Source organism: Propithecus coquereli, unplaced genomic scaffold (assembly GCF_000956105.1).
Source record: "Propithecus coquereli isolate 6110/MARCELLA unplaced genomic scaffold, Pcoq_1.0 Scaffold29, whole genome shotgun sequence".
In the NCBI taxonomy this organism is placed as follows: Eukaryota; Metazoa; Chordata; class Mammalia; order Primates; family Indriidae; genus Propithecus; species Propithecus coquereli.
The window spans coordinates 2095324-2115014 of NW_012148507.1; the positions used below are offsets into that span (position 1 = coordinate 2095324).

At 43.1% G+C, this 19691-nt stretch overlaps 1 protein-coding gene across 1 annotated transcript in view; it reads right to left on the reverse strand.

Moving 5' to 3' along the window:
- PAQR8 (progestin and adipoQ receptor family member VIII) overlaps window positions 1–13384 on the reverse strand; it is a 40823-nt gene extending 27439 nt beyond the window's left edge. Inside the window, exon 1 of the mRNA XM_012648577.1 lies at window positions 13290–13384. The gene's annotated coding sequence lies outside the window, so the exon portion shown is untranslated. The remainder of the gene's footprint in view (window positions 1–13289) is intronic.
- Between the last annotated feature and the right edge of the window lie 6307 nt (window positions 13385–19691).

Here is a 19691-nt window from a genome sequence, read left to right on the forward strand (position 1 = left end):
AGAGCGAGACCCCGTCTCTACTAAAAATAGAAAGAAATTAGCTGGACAACTAAAAATATATAGAAAAAATTAGCCAGGCATGGTGGTGCATGTCTGTAGTCCCATCTACTTGGCAGGCTGAGGCAGAAGGATTGCTTAAGCCCAGGAGTTTGAGATTGTCATGAGCTAGGCTAACGCCATGGCACTCTAGCCAGGGCAACAAAGCGAGACTCTTGTCTTAAAAAAAAAAAAAAAAAAGAAAGAAAAGAAAACCACATCTGTGCACACACAGTCTGATCTTAGCCACCCAGAAGGCAGCCTGGCCTCCTCTGTCGATCTTCCTGCATGCACAGCCTATCAGCTGGTAATGGCTTCTAGTGACTGTGGACTGGCCTAAGCCATTCCTGCCACCCAATACATTATCTATAAAATGGTTGTGAATACCTAAAGCATCTGTCAAGGAAGTCTTGATACTTCATAGGCATTATCTTAATATCCTCCACATTTCTTCAAAAGTAGGCAGAATCATTAGTCAGCTGAGGCTGAGTTAATTTTAACTAGGCACTAAGTTTCTTGCTTGCCCATCTCATTAAACTACACTGAATCCAAATTCAGCCTAATACAACTGCTACACCAGATTAGGCACTCCTTCAGGACGGGCTCTGGGTTTCCATTTCCTTTTATTCCCCTCGAGCATTATATTAGCATTTCATTTCTCCCATGAAAAGAATGACTTTATTTAGTCTTACTGATTGACCAACCAATCTACAAACCCACTAAAGGACCTACTGTGAGTCAAAAAGGGAGAGTTTCAACCTCCAAGTCCCCCATGAACCATCAGTGTTTAAAGCATTTCCCCTTGTCATCTGCTTTCCAGAAAGGGTTGAGCATCCATCCTTGGGTAGGAACGTTTCCCCTCCCTTTGATCTGATTCTTGGTGAAAGAGAACTGCTCCCTAGCTGGTAGGGACCTAATGTGACCACAGGTTAAAAGGCTCATGGAATTTTACTTACTTAGGAAATGGCAAGTAGGTTTCATCCTTCATGCCACTCGCTACTGCTTGGTAGCAACTCCTGGAGTAATGAATTAAGAGGCATTCCAGGGCTGGACCAGAGCTCAGAGGGAAGGGTGTTGTGATCAGTTGACAATGTCTGCCACAGGCTCTTGAGGGAGGCGGGGCTCAGGAGGGAGCCATGGCACAGAGCCATGCATTTGTCGTCCCTGAGCGGACTCTACTACAGAGAGACAAGTGATTTGTGGTTTTTCCCACTAGACTTTTTTAAAAGGCAGAAGTTATATCAATAATGAAAAACTATTTCAAAATATTTGCAACAATAAATGTTGAAAGAAAATACATTTTCCCTGAAAAGGGCACCAACCTGCATCACTGCTAATAATAATCATGAGGTAATGCAAGGCCCATAGAGGACCAAAGGTCGAATTTCCAGGTTCCTTCTCCACTGAATCCTGACAAGTACCCCCTTTAATGCTCCATGGGTGAGATGGCTAAGGAGGAGCTGGGTAGCTCTCCAGCGTTATATGGCTTCTGTGATGGGACTAGGCCAGTAAGAGGGGAACGAAAAGAAACTGAGGTTTAAGAATTAAGCAAATGTCAGTGATCCCAATGAGAAAGGAAAGTATTAAGCAGAAAAGTCAAGGTGATGCTTGTTTTGATAGGAAAAAATGGAGAATAAATTTCTTGAACTTGAACTAGCAAAGCTCTCTTGATCGATTAATCGATAGTATTTACTTGCTTTCTGCTCTGTTCTTAACACTGTGATGGAGTGTTAAGTGGGCACATCTAAGGCAAAAGGCATGGACCTTTTCACAGCCAGCTTATCTAACGCCTCCCTCTCCCCCAAGGGAGACCTTGGTTGCTGGGGCCAGGTCGGATCTCTGGAGAAGCAGAGTTGGCCTCCCAACATCTACTCGGTGTTGTCAGCCAACTGGCTCCCAGGTGAGGAGAACAATTCTGGCAGGAAAAGCAGTACACAGCAGGCAAGGGAACTTGAGAAAAGGCAAGGGAGAGGAGACAGGCATGTGATTCTGGAGACAAATAAACACAATTAGCTGTGCTAGAAACAAACTGAAAAGGCTCAGTGGGAAGACTGATTCCTTCCGCCAAGAGAGAAAACCAAAGGAAAATTCTTTTTAAAAGAAACCTTTTAGTTCCTTTGGCAGCCATAGCCCACTGACAGTCACATTTTCTGTTAAGCCCTTTTCATTGTGGATTTCTCCAGCACTTCAAACACTATCACAATAATGGTCTGACTGCTTTATCAGTTTTGCGGCCATAATAGAATCCATTAATCTTTCAGGCTGGTCCTTTCATTTCTGGAGATGACAACTCCAGGCCTTTCACAGCCCTTCTGTCCCTGTGTACCTAAATGGACTCAATTTGCAGCAGGGGTCAGGTAGATGCATTCACGGAAATCAATGGTCACATCCCTGGGAGTCTGCTCTTCCAGTCCTAGGATCTAATTCTGTAGTGTAAGGATCAGTGACAGCAGAGGGGTCTAGAGGCAACCAGACAGGTTGGTGGTTAGCATGGTGGGCTCTGGGGTTAGGCAACTTGGGTTTGAATCCTGACTCTGTCACTTACAAGTTGGGGGACCTGGGACAAGTAGTTTAGTATCTTCTTTCTCTTTCATGTGACAAAATTTTGATGCAACTGCACTCAATTTTCTCCTCTACAGAACTGATGTACGGATAGCTATGTTACCATCATCGGTACTTATATGTCCTCTCCTATGTGACTTATACTTCTGTCAATATCTTAGGACAGTATCTTTTAAATTTAAAAAAAAATTATAAAATAAGGAGAAAAATGTGGTCCAAATCAAGTCTAGCAAGACTGTTGTTATTAATTACTATTATGAAATGCTTGATGAACATCCACTGTACGTATATTGTCCACTGTACATATTGGTCAACCGAGAAGAAGAGTGTTAGCAACAAAGCTAGAACTCCGTTAGCATAGACTTAATGGTCTTTGGCTTCTCTGGGGAAGCTAAGAGCTAATCTAAAATCTTAATCTTATCCTTACCTTTACCTAAAACCAGCATTCTCTTTCCCCTTATTCTGATTTATTTTTCTTTATAGCATTTCTCACTACCTAAAATTATATATTTATATTTCCTGATTTACTTGTTTATCTTTTGTCTCTCCCAAGATAATCTACATTGCATGAAGGCAAGGATCTTGCTCATCTCTATATCTCTAGCATCTAGAACTGTGCCACACATATAGTTAGCAGCCCTTGAAAAATATTTTTTAATGAAGGGTTTAATTTCCTTCTCTTTTCTCCAAACACCCACTGCAAAAGGGAATCTAGATCTGAGATCCAGTTGAGTATTCCTTAGGTGGCTCACTGCTGTGGCCCAATGCAGAAGACAAGAGTGTAAACAAATACACATAGAATATGTGAAGTGGTGCCATGTGATATGAAGAAAAATGAAGCAGAATAAAGTGATTTCCTCAGGGCCTTACATACCATATACCATTCTGATATTTGCCTCTGTGCTGTTGCTGAAGCTGTGTCTTCCATTAGAAATGCTCCCCTTCCCCATCTAAATGTTATCTCTCTTTTAAGACCGCATTCTAGTTGTTTTTTGTGGATAACACTCAAACTAAAAGAGCTCACGCTGACTTCACTTCGTCTTACACAGAGTGGTGCTGCACCTACTATCAGTGCTTCACAGTCCAACATACTAATACAATCATAAACGGTCTAAAGTTTACTTTCTCCTTCATGGGGAAAAAGCTGGATGTTCCAAACGTATCATAGGCTCCTTAATCATGCAAAAACCATGTTTTATGCTTCTCTTATATCCCTCAAAGTATCTAACACAGTGGTAGGTACTTATTAAGTGGTCAGAAAACCCCTAAAGATGAGCTGACGGATTTCCTATTTGAACCTCACCATGGCTGCTCTGCCCTGATTCCATTTACACCCCAACAACACCTACTTCTTTTTTCTCCCTTCTCCTCCCAAGTGTCCCTCTGTGTTAGAGTGACTCTCCAGCTGCAGAGATCTACGCTATTAACATCTCAGTGAGACAAAAAAATTATTAAGGACCCTGTGAATTGACAGCCATATCTCAGAAGGTGGCAATATTTCCAGGGATGTAAGCCATAAACAAATCATCATTTTGGATGTTTTAAAGAGAGAGAGAGAGAAAAAAAAGCCATGCAATCCAAGAAGTGCTAATTATAGTGCTATTAGCCTGAACCTCTTCACCAAACTGAGATCTGATGAATCAGCTTCTACCTTCCTGAAATGTCATCCAGTTACAATGACATTCTTGAACCGGTCTGGGTGACATTTTAGTACTATAGGCAATTTACTCTTAGCCTATGCATGAAACTAATTCTACTTTCTAAAGTGCTCAGGATCCCTGGCAACTCAAGAGAATAATATTAATGCCTTAATCTTGCTTTAGTGCAGGAATTGAAGAGTGAAGATGAGATTTCTGGAATGAATTTACCAAGGAGAATATAAATTTTCTCATTTGAGAGCCATCACACACCACCACTGACTCTCTCATTATCCTCCCTTTTCTTCTTATACAGTTTTACCAATTCTCTTTAGAGTGAGTCTAAGAAGAAAGTAAGAAGACAGTTTTCACCAACAAAAAGTTTCATTTCTCACAAAATCATGATCTATGGGTAATATTCAGCAGAGCATGTGAATTTTATTTCTGTCTTCAACTGGTTTGGGAGAGTGTAGCCCTCCTCTAGTTTCCCAACTATAGACTTACCTTGAACCCCTTGGATATTCTCTTGGACTCAAAAGAGCAAGTGTTAAGGATAGGGCAAATACATAGTTTCAAGATATTGATGATAAGCTCCGAAGTCTCTGTTCTTTGAGAAGAGAGACTTTTTTCTTCTTTCTTCGCTCTTTTTAATCTCAACTACATCACCCTAGAAAGATAAATATCACCATTCCTACAGTTAGCTGTGTCTCAAGGCCAAGGAAAAGTTCTTATACCAATCAACCTAGCTCTGGTCTCTCTCAAATTCTTACAGCCTTAGGAACTGGGGGTTGATTAAAGTCAGGAACCAGGTGAGCCTGGAAAGGGGAGGCTGAGCTAGCCTTGGTTTTCCTCCAGGTGTACTCTTCTCAAAATTTTGAAGTCACCTATTACCTATATTGTATATTAAAATTTACCATAATTATTTTTAACTCCCTTATTCAACAAATATTGCTCTGATATGGTACTGAAGCTCCCTCATACAAGAAAATAAGGATAGTTTATTAGCTACCTAGATGGCTTGGAAGCTTGTACTCTCCCGACATGCAGAAAAGTCTTCCTTAAGCTCAAGGCTTAACTCAACCTGATCATCCAACTCAGCTGACATAGTGCAGAGAGCAATTTTCCCACCTTTGGGGCAGTGCCATTTTTTTAATGTCATGTGAGATAACATGAAGCTTAATTCGTCCACTCTAAGCTTCTGAGTAGGTAAGTAACCAGTGCCTTTGTATTTACCTGTGACCTGAGCCTTGCTTTGGCCTGGTGATTTTAGCCTTATGCACGGGCATTAGAAAGCCATGATAATTGCCTTCTCTACCCATTTTGAAGCCAAGAGTCATCTCTAAAACTTACTACAACCTCCATAAAGGCAGGGATTTCACTTTTGTTTCTCATTCTTTCTATCCCCAGTGTCTGGCATAGTCCCTGGCACCTGGTAGGCCCTTACTAGTTGATGAATGAATTAATGAATGAATGAACAAGGTATCCTTTTGGTTCTCAGATTATTGAGAAGTCCATCAAGATCTCACTCCATAAGGGTTAGGGTTCGGGTTCCTTCTCAGCCAAGACTACCTAAGCTACGCCATGAATTTCGGCAATACACCACATTAGGTGTCACAAGGTTTATGGATAAGGACTTTATAGACAAGGTTCCATAAAGCAGTTCTGGGCAGCAGAGGGCTTTCTCCTTCAGTCACTGAGGGGAGAGGGTTCTCACCACACAGATGAGGAAAGCTGAGTGAAAGCTACAGGTACTAGAGCCATTCCACTTCTACTTTAACTGCCCGAAAAGACGAGAGTCTCGAAGGTAGAGAAACGCCAACAAACTAGTACTGGAGCAATAGAGAGCATAAATAAAGAATTTGGACTTGCTTTTAGAGTCCATCTCTGTTCCTTAGGCAAGTCACACCCTCTCTGCACCTCAGTTCCTCATCTGTGAAATGAGACTAATAACAGTACCTATCTCACAGAATTGTTCTGAGAATTAAATGAGGTAACATAATACATTTCCTGACCCTAGTAAGTGCTCGGTCAATAGTTATTATATTTATGATGCCGAAGCCAGACTCGTGTTCCACTTGCAGTTCCCTTTCTTCTCACAGGATCTGCTAAATCAGAAGCAGCAGAAAGATGTGGCAGACACAGCCCTGTAGCTGTAATTAGAGGCCCTGGCTTTGAGTCCCTGTTTTTGCCATTTTCTCACTGTGACTCTGACAAATTGCTACCCTCTGCAACTCCAAGTTGTATCCTCTTCAAATGAAAAAAAAAAAAAAATCAGTGTAATATCTGCTCTCTATGCCTCACATGATGGTAGCGAAAGTCATATTTGACAAGGTATATAAAAGAATCTTGAAAACTGCACAGCAGAAATACTGAACGAGGTAAAATTATTGATCTTAAACACCTCTATGGTTCTAAAACAATGTTTCTAAAAACTTTTTTGAGTGCGACCCATTAGAAGAAAAACGTTTTTACATTGCAAGTCAGCATTCACTCATCAACAAAATAAAAGCTTAATCAAACAATACTTATGATACTTAGATATTCTAAATTCAGTTTTCTTCTTTTTCTCTCTTTTTTTAAAATACGGGCCATCAATTTCACAAGGCAGTAGTCCTTGACCCTCACCTCTCAATGGGCATCAGAACCATCTAAGAAACATTTTAAAAACCTGATACCCAGGCCCTACCCACCTAGCTTCTAAATCAGTCGTTTGGAGTGGGGCCAGGGCAGCAGGATTCTTAGACAGCCCCAGGTGATTCTGTTCTACAGTCAGGACTGAGAACCACAATACTAATGGTTTCTAGATCACAGCTAAAAAACCAGTTATATACATACCTGTCTGCTCAACACTCCCTGTGCCTAGAATCGGCCCCACCCCCACCCGGTCGAAGATGTGCTGGTTACCGTAGTTGACTACTCACTCATGTGGCCCCAGTGTGTGCATATGCCCGGGAAACACACAGAAAGGAATGAAGTGGAGCCTGGGCTTTCTCCCCCAGATGGCCAGGTAACCCCATGCAGATCAAAAACTAGAGTGGCTTTGGAGTATTTTGTTAAAAGTGAAGGTTAAGACTCCTACAAGAATTCTCTGCTCGAGTAGGAGGGGCGGAGAAAAAGCAAAGGGAAACTTCCAGACCTCCCTGCCTACTCACACAGCAGAGGAACCTCTGATCATGTCTGGACAGGGGTCTGAGAAGAGCCTTCTGGGCTCACTCAGAGAGGGCTTCACAGCCTGGCTAGCTCCTCCTTCCAGGTGCAGGCCACATGGAACAGAAAATTCCTCTATTCTCCACTCATCTTTCCTGTACACCAGAGAAGTCTGCAGGGCTGTCCTGTTGGCTGTTGGTGTGATCTGCAGCCTACACTGAGATGTCTGGCAGACACTGGGCCAGCATGCAGAACGAACCAGGGCAGCTGGAGGCCACGGTCTGTACCCCTGCCCTGCCCTTGGGTACACAACTGGGATCAAGAAACCCGATTTCCTTCTGTATATAATAGGTTAAAAAACCAAAGATGTATCTGTTTGAAGCACAGTCTGGATTTTGACCCAGATTTAATAACCAGTTATGGTACTAAGTGTACCTTCTGGGTGCTAAGCTCTTGATACACACTATCTCATTTAATTCCACATCTCTTCAGATATGTATTTATAGATATTCAGGTTAAGTAACTCACCCAGGGTGATGCAGTTAATAACTGCTAGTACCAGGGTGCTAATGCAGGTCTTTCCTCACTCCAGATCCCATGCTCTAGTCCAGGGCTTCTCAGCACTACTGACTTTTAGAGACAGGGTCTTGCTCTGCCTCCCGGCGTGGAGTGCAGCAGCAATTATAGTTTATCATAGCCTCAAACTCCTGGCCTCAAGCAATCCTCCTGCCTCAGTCTCCCAAGCAGCTGTGACTACAGGCAGGTGCCACCACATTCGGCTAATTTTTAAAAAAGAAAATTTTTGTAGAGATAGGAGTCTCACTATGTTGACCAGGGTGGTCTCAAACTCTTTGGCTTCAAGTGATCCTCCCACCTCGGCCTCCCAAAGTGCTGGGATTACAGGCATGAGTCACCATGCCTGGCCTACTACTAACATTTTGAACCAGATAATTCTTTGTTGTGGGGGCCTGTGCATCATAGGATGGCTAGTAGCATCTCTGGCCTTCACCCATTGGTTGCCAGTATCATTCCTCCCCCTCAGTTATGATAATCAAAAATATCTCCAAATGTTGCCAAACGTTGCCCTTAGGGTAGAAGGGGGCAAATCCATCCCCCTGCCCCAGAAGAACCACTGCTCTAGCTTAAGCCACCATGTATATTGTTTCTTAGTACTTTACAAATACATAAACCACTATTCAGAGGAGAAAAAGAGCAAGAACCAAACACAAGATTCCAGGATAGTATGGTACAACGATAATACCACCCTATCTGCAGTTATTTATCACTAAACAACGCACTAAGCACTTTTATAGCACTTAAATCTCCTTTCATGGCCTCTGAATGCATATTGGAATCTAATCCTGAGTTAATCTACCTCAAAATTAAGAACACTACTGAGAGATCCACCTGTTTCACCTTCTCCAAGAAATTGAGGGAAAAGAACATGGAGTGAAATTCATATTGATCCTTAGCCCCATAAGCCATTAGAAGAAACTTTCGCTAATGCATAATCATAAAAAAGCACCTTATGTGAATTTCTGGTGGGTGAAGCCTGTCTTACACCTCTCTCTAAGATAGCCAGGTGTGGTGGCGCATTCCTGTAGTCCCAGCTAAGATAGAGGTATAAGACACAGGTTTGCCTAAACACAGAGCGTTCTCATTAAATGTTCAACCTTTCATGATACATTAACTATTTCATAGCAACCCCTAATCACTTGATTAAAATTAAGATAAAATCATTTTCCCATCTTGCTAATTCATACATATTTAATAAAATTTATACATTTTTTTAAAACAAGGTCTAGCTCTGTCACCCCAGCTAGAGTGCAGTGATGCAATCATAGCTCAGTGCAACCTTAAAACTCCTGGGTTCAAGTGATCTTCTTGCCTCAGCCTCCCAAGTAGCTGGGAATAGAGGAATTCGCCACCACACCCAGCTAATTCTTTAAATGTTTTTGTAGAGACGGGGTCTCCCTATTGCCCAGGCTGGTCTTGAATTCCTGGCCTCAAGCAATCCTCCAGCCTCAGACTCCCAAAGTGCTAGGATTACAGGCATGAGCCACTGCACCTGGACAAAATTTATAAACTTGAAAAAAATTAATGTTGATGTTTACAGAGGAGCTGAGAACTTAGTACCAGGCTAATCTTCTCTATAAGTTAAAAAACCAAGCAGAACAAAACTCACGTTTGAATTGAAAGGAATGTTTACCAGAATCATTCCTTTCAACGCATGCCAAGAAAACTGTAGCTTTTTCGTTAGAATAATGTTTTCATTGGATCAAGGAAAAAAAATTATAGGAGAGGCTTTTAAACTTTTTTCCTTCAGATTTTCACTACCACATCAATCTTTTATACCTAATACACAACCATAACAGGAATGTTCATTCTTCAAAAAATACAAATTCAAAAGAAAGTAACTAATTGTGGTTTTTTGTAAGGTCACCCTTTAAAAACTCCTAAGAGGCCAGGACAGCAAAAAACAAAATGTTCTTATTTACATAGTTAGCTGCAAAGCCCAGCTGAAGGGAATATCATTACCTGGGAAATGATAAATTTCCACATGGCTTCATGTCAGTAAATAATTTTCCTAACAAAAATAGCTAGACTCAATTGAGCACACACTCAGTGTTCTACATGCATAAATCTGATGTCATCTTCATCGCAGCCCCATGAGGCACATAGCCATGAGTGGCTTCAATTTAAAGTAAGAAAACTGAGGCCAAAAGGCATGAAACAACTTGCCCAAAACCACAGCTAGATCAAGATTCAAGCTGTGGCTATATGAAGTTTCAAGCTATATAACCTGAAAAAAACTGGGAATTTAATAAAGGAATATGTTCAGTTAATTTTTTACACTATGTGTCATGGAATACTAAAGTTGAAATGAATTTTCAGAAATCACTCGCTTCCCCTTCTACCAATCCTTTCACATCCAAAAGTCAAGCACCAGGCATTACCTACAGCTGGCGCAAATGGCTTCCTGGGTACTTTCTGTTTTGCTTTCTGTAAAAATCCACAGTGATGGAAGCTGCCTAGTAATGAGTATGAGGAAGGGGGCAAGAAAGATTTTCTCTAGCCCAATATGCCATAAGCTATAACCATGAAGTGACAGAACCAATTATTTTACACACACACTAGAGTATAAACACCAAAATGTACTTTGTACTTCAAAGTACTATAGTCAAGTTTTTGAGGAGTCAGAAGTTATATCTGAGGCCTGGGGCAGTGCCTCATACCTGTAATCCCAGGACTTTGGGAGGCTGAGGTGGGAGGATCACTTGAGGCGAGAAGTTCAAGACCAGCCTGGGCTATATAGTGGGACTCCTGTCTCTACAAAAAATTTTTAAAAAATTAGCTGGGCATGGTGGCGTGCACCTGCAGTCCCAGCTACTCAAGAGGCTGAGGCAGGAGGATTGCTTGAGGCCAGGAGCTGGAGGCTGCAGTGAGCTATGATCATGCCACTGCACACGAGCCTAGGTGACAGAACAAGACCCTGTCTCTAAAAATAAAATAAAAATGACACCTGAATTTTTTACCGTGCAGGGGGTTGGTGCCCTAAACCCCGAGTTGTTCAAGGATCAACTGTAATTACTTTCCAATCCTAAACACATACACCATACCTTTACTGGATGCCCCTTTGCAACTGCCAGCCCTTCAAGAGAATTTTCATTACTTTAATGGACATACTTCATATTACAACCTCCATTCCCCACCTCAGAAGCCCAAGTTAGCCCCATAAGGTGTTCGTTTCTTCCCCAACTGAGGAAGGTTTGTCATCACCGAGACAATTCAGTAAATGTGTTGCAAACTCTGAAGGCAACTCCAAAGCAGGCACTCCAAAACTATTCTCAGCAATGACAGCATCACTAGAATTAGTACACAGCTTGCCAAAAGAAGGCTTTTGAAGGGGAGAAATACTCATTTGAATGCATAAATACTGGCATATTTATTTTAGCATTTGGATAAAGAATTGGAAGCATCAGCTAGCTTTATGTCCAAGTGAATAAATACATTGCTGCAATAATGATAATGCAGATTTTGGTGCAAGGTTCTGACTACTCAATAAGGTATACATACCCCCTTAATGAAAAAAAGCTTGTCCTGAAAGGATATTTGTAAAACTGATAAACCGCTTTGCCATTAACTTGCATAATTATTGAAGAGATTCCCTTTTCATGAAGCAAAAAACAAAACAAAACAAAACAACAACCAGATTCAACAAATGCTAGATGCCAAAATAACACTTGTTTCTCCCAGGAAGTTCAAGTCTCAGTGTGCGTCAGAAGATAGACCTACCTGCACAGCCCAGAAGGAAAGAGGGAGAGGGCATTCTCCCACCCCCTAAAATCCAAGTATCTTCCAATGGAGAAATCCACTTATTGGGATTCCCAAGCCCTGAGTCTTTGTGGGTTAACTGTTACACCAAATAATTAAACTAATTACCATAATTAACAATTCAGTATAAACTAATATAAAATAGTCAACATGATTTAACTAATTGAGGGGAGTCATGCACCCAGGACAAACAACAGGAAAAAACCAAAAAAAAAAAAAAAAAAAAAAAACAGACCATGCCCATGTCATTTGTTTCTAGATACACACTTGGATACCCACCGAGATCCTACGCAGTTTGGCTCCCTTCCAGCTGACCTGGTCAAGGGTGCAGCAGCTCATGGGTGGGTACCAGCTGTGGGTAATCTCAACAGGGCAGTCAAGGACAATCTGCCTTCCACGCAGGTAACTCCTGTTAACTTCAGTAAAAGGATCCCTCACTGATACAAACAATCCCAAACTGTACAATAATACTCCTTATGTTTACTCCACTGTGGAATGCAGCGTATTTGTGGGCGTTTTTGTGTGTGTGTTTGCGTTGCCGATTTTCGTTTTTGACTCAGAAACTGTCTCTCACAGAATACAGAAGTAGTGCCTGGACCGCCCACAGGGGCACGCGGAGCTGCGGTGCCCTGGCTGCTTCCAGATCCCCGCAAGGGGTTGGCGAGGTGCACAGCCAGGTACGTACCCAAGACTGACGGGGCACGCTGAGTGCAGAGTCCCTATCCGCCCCCGACCGGGGTTGCCCAGTCTTGTGCTCTCGAGGTGTCCACGCCCCTATTCCAGCGCGGGCGCTGCGTCCCCCTGGCTGCGACCTCCCCCGTGTCTCTGCCCCACCAACCACCTCCGACACCCCGCCGCCGCGTTCCCATCTTCCCCAACAGCTCCCCGGTCCCTGCCCTTTAACCATCTTCCCCCACCCTTCCACCCGGTTCTCAGCACAACTCCGCTTCTCGCGCCCACCCTCCCAGAGAACCCCCCTCCATCTTTCCAGGGAGAAGCGACAAGCCTCGCCCCACCCTACTCTTTCCGGGGCTCCCCTCCCGCCCGGGGCTTCCTCTCTTTTGCACTCCCCTCCCGGGTTCCGGCCCCTCCGACCTAGGGAGGGGGCCCCAAGAATGCGGACAGGGAGCCCCTCGTTCCGCCCTCCCGGACTCCCCCACGTCGCTGTCCTGGCTCTCCCGCCCTCCCGGCTCGGCCCCCACCAGCGACATCGCGGTCCTGACAACCCCCCTACCCGCAGCTCTCCAGGATTGGGTGCCGGGGCTCCCCAACATGGCAATCCTAACACCCCCCCCAGCGCTTCCGGGCTCCGGTCTCCCCAACATCAGGGTCCTGACCCACCGTCCTCCCTCCGGGCTCGAGTTCCGATACTCCCCAATATCAGGGCCCTAACCCCAATAAGGACTCGGGTTCTCCAACACTGCGGTTCTGAACCTCCCCTCCGGGCTCGGGTACGGGGGCTCCCCAGTGTCACGGTCCTGCCATCCCTGCCTCCCCAGGTCGGGCCCCGGGGCTCCCCGCGGTCCTGATGCCCAGCTCGACCCGCTTCGCGCCTCGGGCGGCGGGACTCACCGGCAGGGGCGGCGGCCGAGCCCGTGCGCGCAGTGCAGCCCGGCCCGGCCCAGCCCAGCCCGCGCTCCGGCTCGGGTTCCCGGCTACGAGCTTCCCGCGGGGACTGCGACCGCGGCGGGCTCGGCACGGGGGAGCGGCCGGGAGGAGGCGACCGCCAGTGGCCGGGGACGCCCGGCTCCGCCCCTTCCCGGCCCGGGGGCGGGATGCGCAGACCCGCGCGCTCACCGCGGCCGCCCGCGCCGCCGCCGCCGAGGAAGTTGACTGACGCCGCTTCCTTCCACCCGGGGCTCCGACCCTCGCAGCCCCTTTCAACCGCTAAAAGCCCGAGAGTTTGAGAAAGACACGCGTTAACCGCCCTCGTATTCTTTCCAAGAACCCACCCCAGGGGGCCACTTCCCAAGTCCCTCGGGAAGGGGAAAAAACAACAAACTTCTTCTGCGATGTTAACACTGATTCAAATTCTGGCCTTATTTCTCTCACCATCCTCCTGTGAACATTCAGGGTCATGACCATGAAGTAAATCACGTGATGACATACCACGAAGGCCCTTGCAGACACGCACACTTTCACACTCCCCTGAGATGCACCATACAAGACCCATGACTCACCTGACTTCGCATCACACACACGCACATCTTACGCTGTCATGCCAAGGAGCCCACTCTACCCCTGCATCCTCAATCCACAGCGCTCTAGTGGGTCCTCGCCGCAATGACCCACACGTACAAGCAAGGGTGGGGGAAGTGGGGGTGGGGGGGATTCCACACCCCCCCACCCCCCACCCCTGACTTGCTCTTCACCCAAAATACTCTCTGTATTTTACCATCAAAAAAACAATACACTTAAGAAGTAGGGACATCCATTAACAAATCAAATTGACTTTGCTGTTAGAAAGCTATCTTCATTATTTGGAGAAAAGAGAAGGCAGATCCTGGGAAGATGGCCTGCACCTAAATTACTGTCAGATTTTCTGAGACAATCAGGCCTAATTCTGATCTGTTCGTTCCCAGCATTTTCTCTTCTACCACTCTGTTTGAGTGACATGTCTACCAACGTCTCACAGTTATACGATGTTTTTACTTCTCAAAATATTTTAAAATTTATTATTTTATTTATCTGCTGCAAAACATCATGAAGCAAAAAAAGTAGGTCATCTAGCAGGATTATTTCAATTCCATAAATGAAGACATTTAGACTCTGAGCAGGTACATGGCAGGATTGAAGTTGAGTCAGAACCAGGAAAGAGCCCTGGGTCCCGTGTTCAGGGTCCCTGCTCTCCCCAGGGAATCACAGTCCAGGGCACATAGACACTGGTGGAAATGTCACAGGCGGCCTTTGGCAGCTTTGCCCCCTGCGTCTCTGCTTCACCGGAAAACGATCAAGGATCTCTCCCATATCCTCAAACACTTGAATGGTAAATATTGAGAAACGTTCATTTTTCAGCCAGATCACAATTGTATTATACAACAGAGCTGATTGAGAGAAGGTGAAAACTGCTTTGGGCCACTCTAGAAACAAAATTGCAGGTCAGCAAATCTGAGGCCCACCCACAGCCTCCATCCAACTAAAGTGAGCTGTGGGGTGAGAACTGATGAGCATGTGAAATGCATTCTTGATTATTCTGGCAATGTTTTCTCCCCCTGAGAGTTCCTTCATGTGAAGTGTGGAGAAGTCTTAAAAGGAGACTAACAAATCCTCTAATCCTTTCTGCAATAACAAATGTTCCTTTCTTCTTGCCTTTTGGGCAGATGTGAATGTGCATGTAACTGTGTTAGGCATTGTTATCTGTGCACAAGAGGGTTCTGTTTACAAGTGATACTGTCCAGAGCCACTAGATAAAAATGGTGGTTTTTCATCTTTCATGCCTTTTAAAACAACTTGGGTCTCGCGCTAGCTTCTTCCATTTCTGCTGTGAGGTGATGGCCTACTTCAGTTTGGGCAGTAAAAGTGATGTTTTGGTAACTCTAGAATAAAGAGTTTTTCCTAGAGTGACCTTGCTATTTTTGAATCATAATAAAAGTCTGTTGGATCCTTTATAAAAGACAGTCAGGATGGCCGTTGGTATAGGGAAATTCACAGCCAACTTTCCTCCATGTGACACTCCATCTGGCAACAGAATTTTGACCTGAGATTTTTCCAAAAGCTGGAAACAGGCAAGATCTTGGATGTTGCAGTATTTCCTCAAAAAGGAGGACGTTAAACTGCTAATCCAATCAGCATTCTACAAACACCATTTCCCTTTCAGATTGTCCTTGAAAGCCACAGACACAGCAGTATGCAAAATGATGAAAAAATAGATAAGAAAGATTTAGGAGCTATTTTTGTCCCAATCTCTAATGAAATAATTTAATCTATTTTACGTTGGATACATACCACACTGACACTGTTTTTATAAAACTTCTACTTTGTGTTTACATAGCTTCACTTTTCCAAGAAACTCGAAGTGCATGTGATGACATCGTATTACTGAACTTCATACATTTGTGTGAAGTAGGAAGGGGGTAGAAACTGTTAGCCTTATTGCAACACAGAGAAATGAAGTATGATTTGCCTGAAACATCCTGATATATACTGGTTTATACTGGTCTATCCTAAAAGAAGACCTACTACGAGACCTACTTGTGAAAACTTATACAATAAATAAAGTTGTTTAAAAGCTCTAATTATTGTTTTGTTTTATTTTTCACATCTATGGAAGGACTGAGGGCCGTTAATTTCTTCACTATCTTGGCAGGGAAGAGGAGAGGCACTTTGTATAGTGGTTAAAAGTGTGGGCTTGGAAGTCAGACCATCCTGCGTCTGACACGTAGTCTTTGGTAAGTAACTTAATCTTTCTGTGCTTCAAGATCCTAACCTGTAACATGGAAATAATAATTATACCCACTTCATCTAGCGATTGCTAGAAGTAAATGAAATAATGCACATTACACAATTAGCATTGAGTCCATCACATAATGAGGGCTTGATAAATGTGAGTGAGAAGGCAAAGGCTTGATTTAAGTGGTTGCTAATAGGATCTTTGTTCCAATACTTTCTACTTGAAAAAAAAATATTCACTGGACTGTGTGAGAGGAATTTGGGGAAACTTGAATATATTTTTTAACCCTAAAGCCAAATCTATTCATTCCTTGACATTCCATGATCTTTTCTACTTAGATTACCTGCCAGCTGGCTGACCGCATAAAGGAGCCATGATACTAATTTCTCAGATTTCACATACAGGATGCTAAAGAACTATTCTTGAGTCAGATTAAAAATAGCAATTTTCTTGCATTTTGTGTCTGTTTTATCTCAATTAATGGTAGAATGATAGGGGCTCACTAAAAGCTAATTTGATTTTCATCTGGAGCTGTTCACACCTTATTTTTTCCTTTTTATTTCTCAATAATAAACAATTAACAATTGAGGGAGCAAATCAATTAACACATGTAGACAAAAGAGAGAAGACGCAGAAATTGCTCCTGGGACTTCAGTAAGCCTGAGCACATTTGAGGTGGTGAGGCCTTGTATCTGATCTCCCACTTTCTGATTTAACTAGTTGCCGGTTGAAGAGTTTCAGACAGCAAACTCTAAGGGTGAATGATAAAGTGACCAACCAGGAGCCTTTCATATTATTATTATTTTTAAGCCTTATCTAACTTATTTAATTTTTATTGATATATAATGATTGTACATATTTATGGGGTGTATGTAATGTGATGTTTTGATACATACATACAATGCGTAATGAGCAAATCATAGTATTTAGGATATCCGTCATTTCTTTGTGTTGGGAACATTTCAGATCTTCTAGCTATTTTGAAATATATACTTTATTGTTGTTAAATATAGTTTATTGGTAACTATAAATATAGTTACCAAATATAGTATGGTAACTATAAATATGGTTACCATACTGTGCTATCAAACAATAAATTTTTTTTTTTTTTGGGGCAGGTTCTCACTCCGTTGCCCGGGCTAGAGTGCCCTGGCGTCAACCTAGCTCACAGCAACCTCAAACTCCTGGGCTCAAGCAATCTTCCTGCCTTAGCCTCCTGAGTAGCTGGGACCACAGGCATGTGCCACCATGCCTGGCTAATTTTTTCTATTTTAGTTGAATGGCTAATTTCTTGCTATTCTTAGCAGAGACAGGATCTCTCTTTTGCTGGTCTCGAAATCCTGACCTCAAGCACTCCTCCTGCCTCAGCCTCCCTGAGTACTAGGATTACAGGTGTGAGCCACCATGCCCAGCCACAAACAATAAAACATATTCCTTCTATCTAACTGTATGTTTGTACCCATTAACCAACCTTGTTTCATTTCCCCTCCCCTTCCCAGCCTCTGGTAACCAACATTCTGCTCTCTACCTCCATGAGGTCAACTTTTTAAGCTCCTTCGTATGAGCGTGAATGAGATCATGCAGTATTTGTCTTTCTCTGCCTGGCTTCTTTCACTTAACATAATGACCTCTAGTTCCAACCATGTTGCTGCAAATGACAGAATTTCATTCTTTTTTATGGCTGAATAGTATGAATAAAATAATGGAGGATGTGCTACAATAATAGACCACTCAATTTTTTAAACTGTTAACTCAAATTAAACTGAAGTAAACTGAGTTGAAGAATTTTTAGCCTATTGAAGAAGCATACTGGATAGCTCAAACTAAAGTAAAATTCTCCTCCTTCATTCTCCCTCCCAATTAAATTAAATTTCTCTGATTACCCTTCCCACCAGCCTGGGATCCTCTGGCCCTAAAGATATCCAGGGAGGACCTTGGAAGCTACTCTGGGTGTGAAGATCCAACTTTGTTGGGTCTTTCTCCCCAGATGTGCCCGGAGAGCCTCCAAAAATCGCCTGACAGCCTGAGAGTTTTGACCAGAGCCTTAGAATCCTGGCAATGCCAAAAGGAAGTTCCAGTAGGAGGCTTACAAGGCAAGTAGTCCCTGTGATAAGATATGATGACTAAGGACTGACTAACTTAACTAGGGTCCCTGTAGGAGATGAAATACCGTACCATCTTCAAAAACCACTTAGACCCATGGCACAGAGAAACGTGCAATCTGTGGTTCTATTGTTTAGTAAAACAGAACAGGTTACAGTGCAGTGGATCCAATTTTTTAAAAAAGATACACCATATATGCATTGCAAAAAAAAAAAGAAAGGTGTATATTCATAATGATATTTCCAGCAGAACTTAATTTTTTAATAAGTTTCAATAATTTTCAACATATTCTTAATAAAATAAATACATAAATGAATGGCTACTGTTTATTTTTCTGTACCTAAGTATAATTCTACTGAGCTATCATTAATTGTAGATTATTAGAGGATAAAAATGTAATGAAATTAATTACAGCAATTGTGATGGTGGTGTGCGGGGTGCTTTGTGATTATCCCATGCTTCTGAGCTCACAACAGCAACAAATAAGAATCTTTATTCCTTTAAATTAGGTATTAGATGTCATAGCTTTCCTTTTGGAAAAAGAAAAAAAGAAAAACAGAAAAAAATAAATTAGGTATTAGAAGAGGTAACCTGCTAAAGGCAACTATAAACTGTCCAAGTCAGTCCATCATCAGGGGTACAGTGGGAGTGGGTGGTAGGGAGGTCAGACTCCGTGTCCTCAGACTTCCAGGAACTTGAGATTCTTGGAGGGGACACAGAGTGTAACAGGTAATGTGTGCCCTTCTCTTAACAGCCACTAATGGGCATGTCTGGCTCTTCCGACCAGCTCCTTCGGATCTGAGCAGTCTCCCTTCCTCCCACACTTCTCTTTAATGGCACATTTGACATCTCTTGTCCCTGTATTAAACCAGGGCTGGAAGAGAATTGTGCCAACTGATCCAATTTGATTGAGATTGAGTGCAGTGAACTTTGCAGCAGGATGGGGCCTGGCTGCTTTAAATCTCTCTCTTTCTTTTTCTTTGGACAAATCCAATTAGCCCTGATCCCTCCACATTTCTGACAAGGGTATCAGCAAATTGTTTAGATCAAAAGGGAAGCACCTTATTAGGATGCCATGAAGACACTAAATAACATTTAGTCTGGGGACACGGGGACACATGGCTATTACTCAATATACACTCTTCTATTATTAATTCTTTCATTTGTTCAGAAAATATTTATTAAACACCACCTAGATGCTAAGCGCACTTTGCTAAGACCTGAGGATGAGGAGATGAACACGATGCAATTCTCAGTCTCCCACCTAGTGGAGAAGACAGATTTATACAAATAATTACAATGCAGTGATACAAGGGCTGTAAGAGAGGTACACTGGATGCTCTGGAATAAACAGAAGAGGGGCACCTTGCTCTCTAGTCACCTAGCTTTTTAGTGTTGGGAAGGTCAGCAAAAGCTCCAAGGTAAGTCATGAAGAATGAGTCTAGTGAACAAACAGGAGGGGAGGAAAGTGTTCCGGGCTG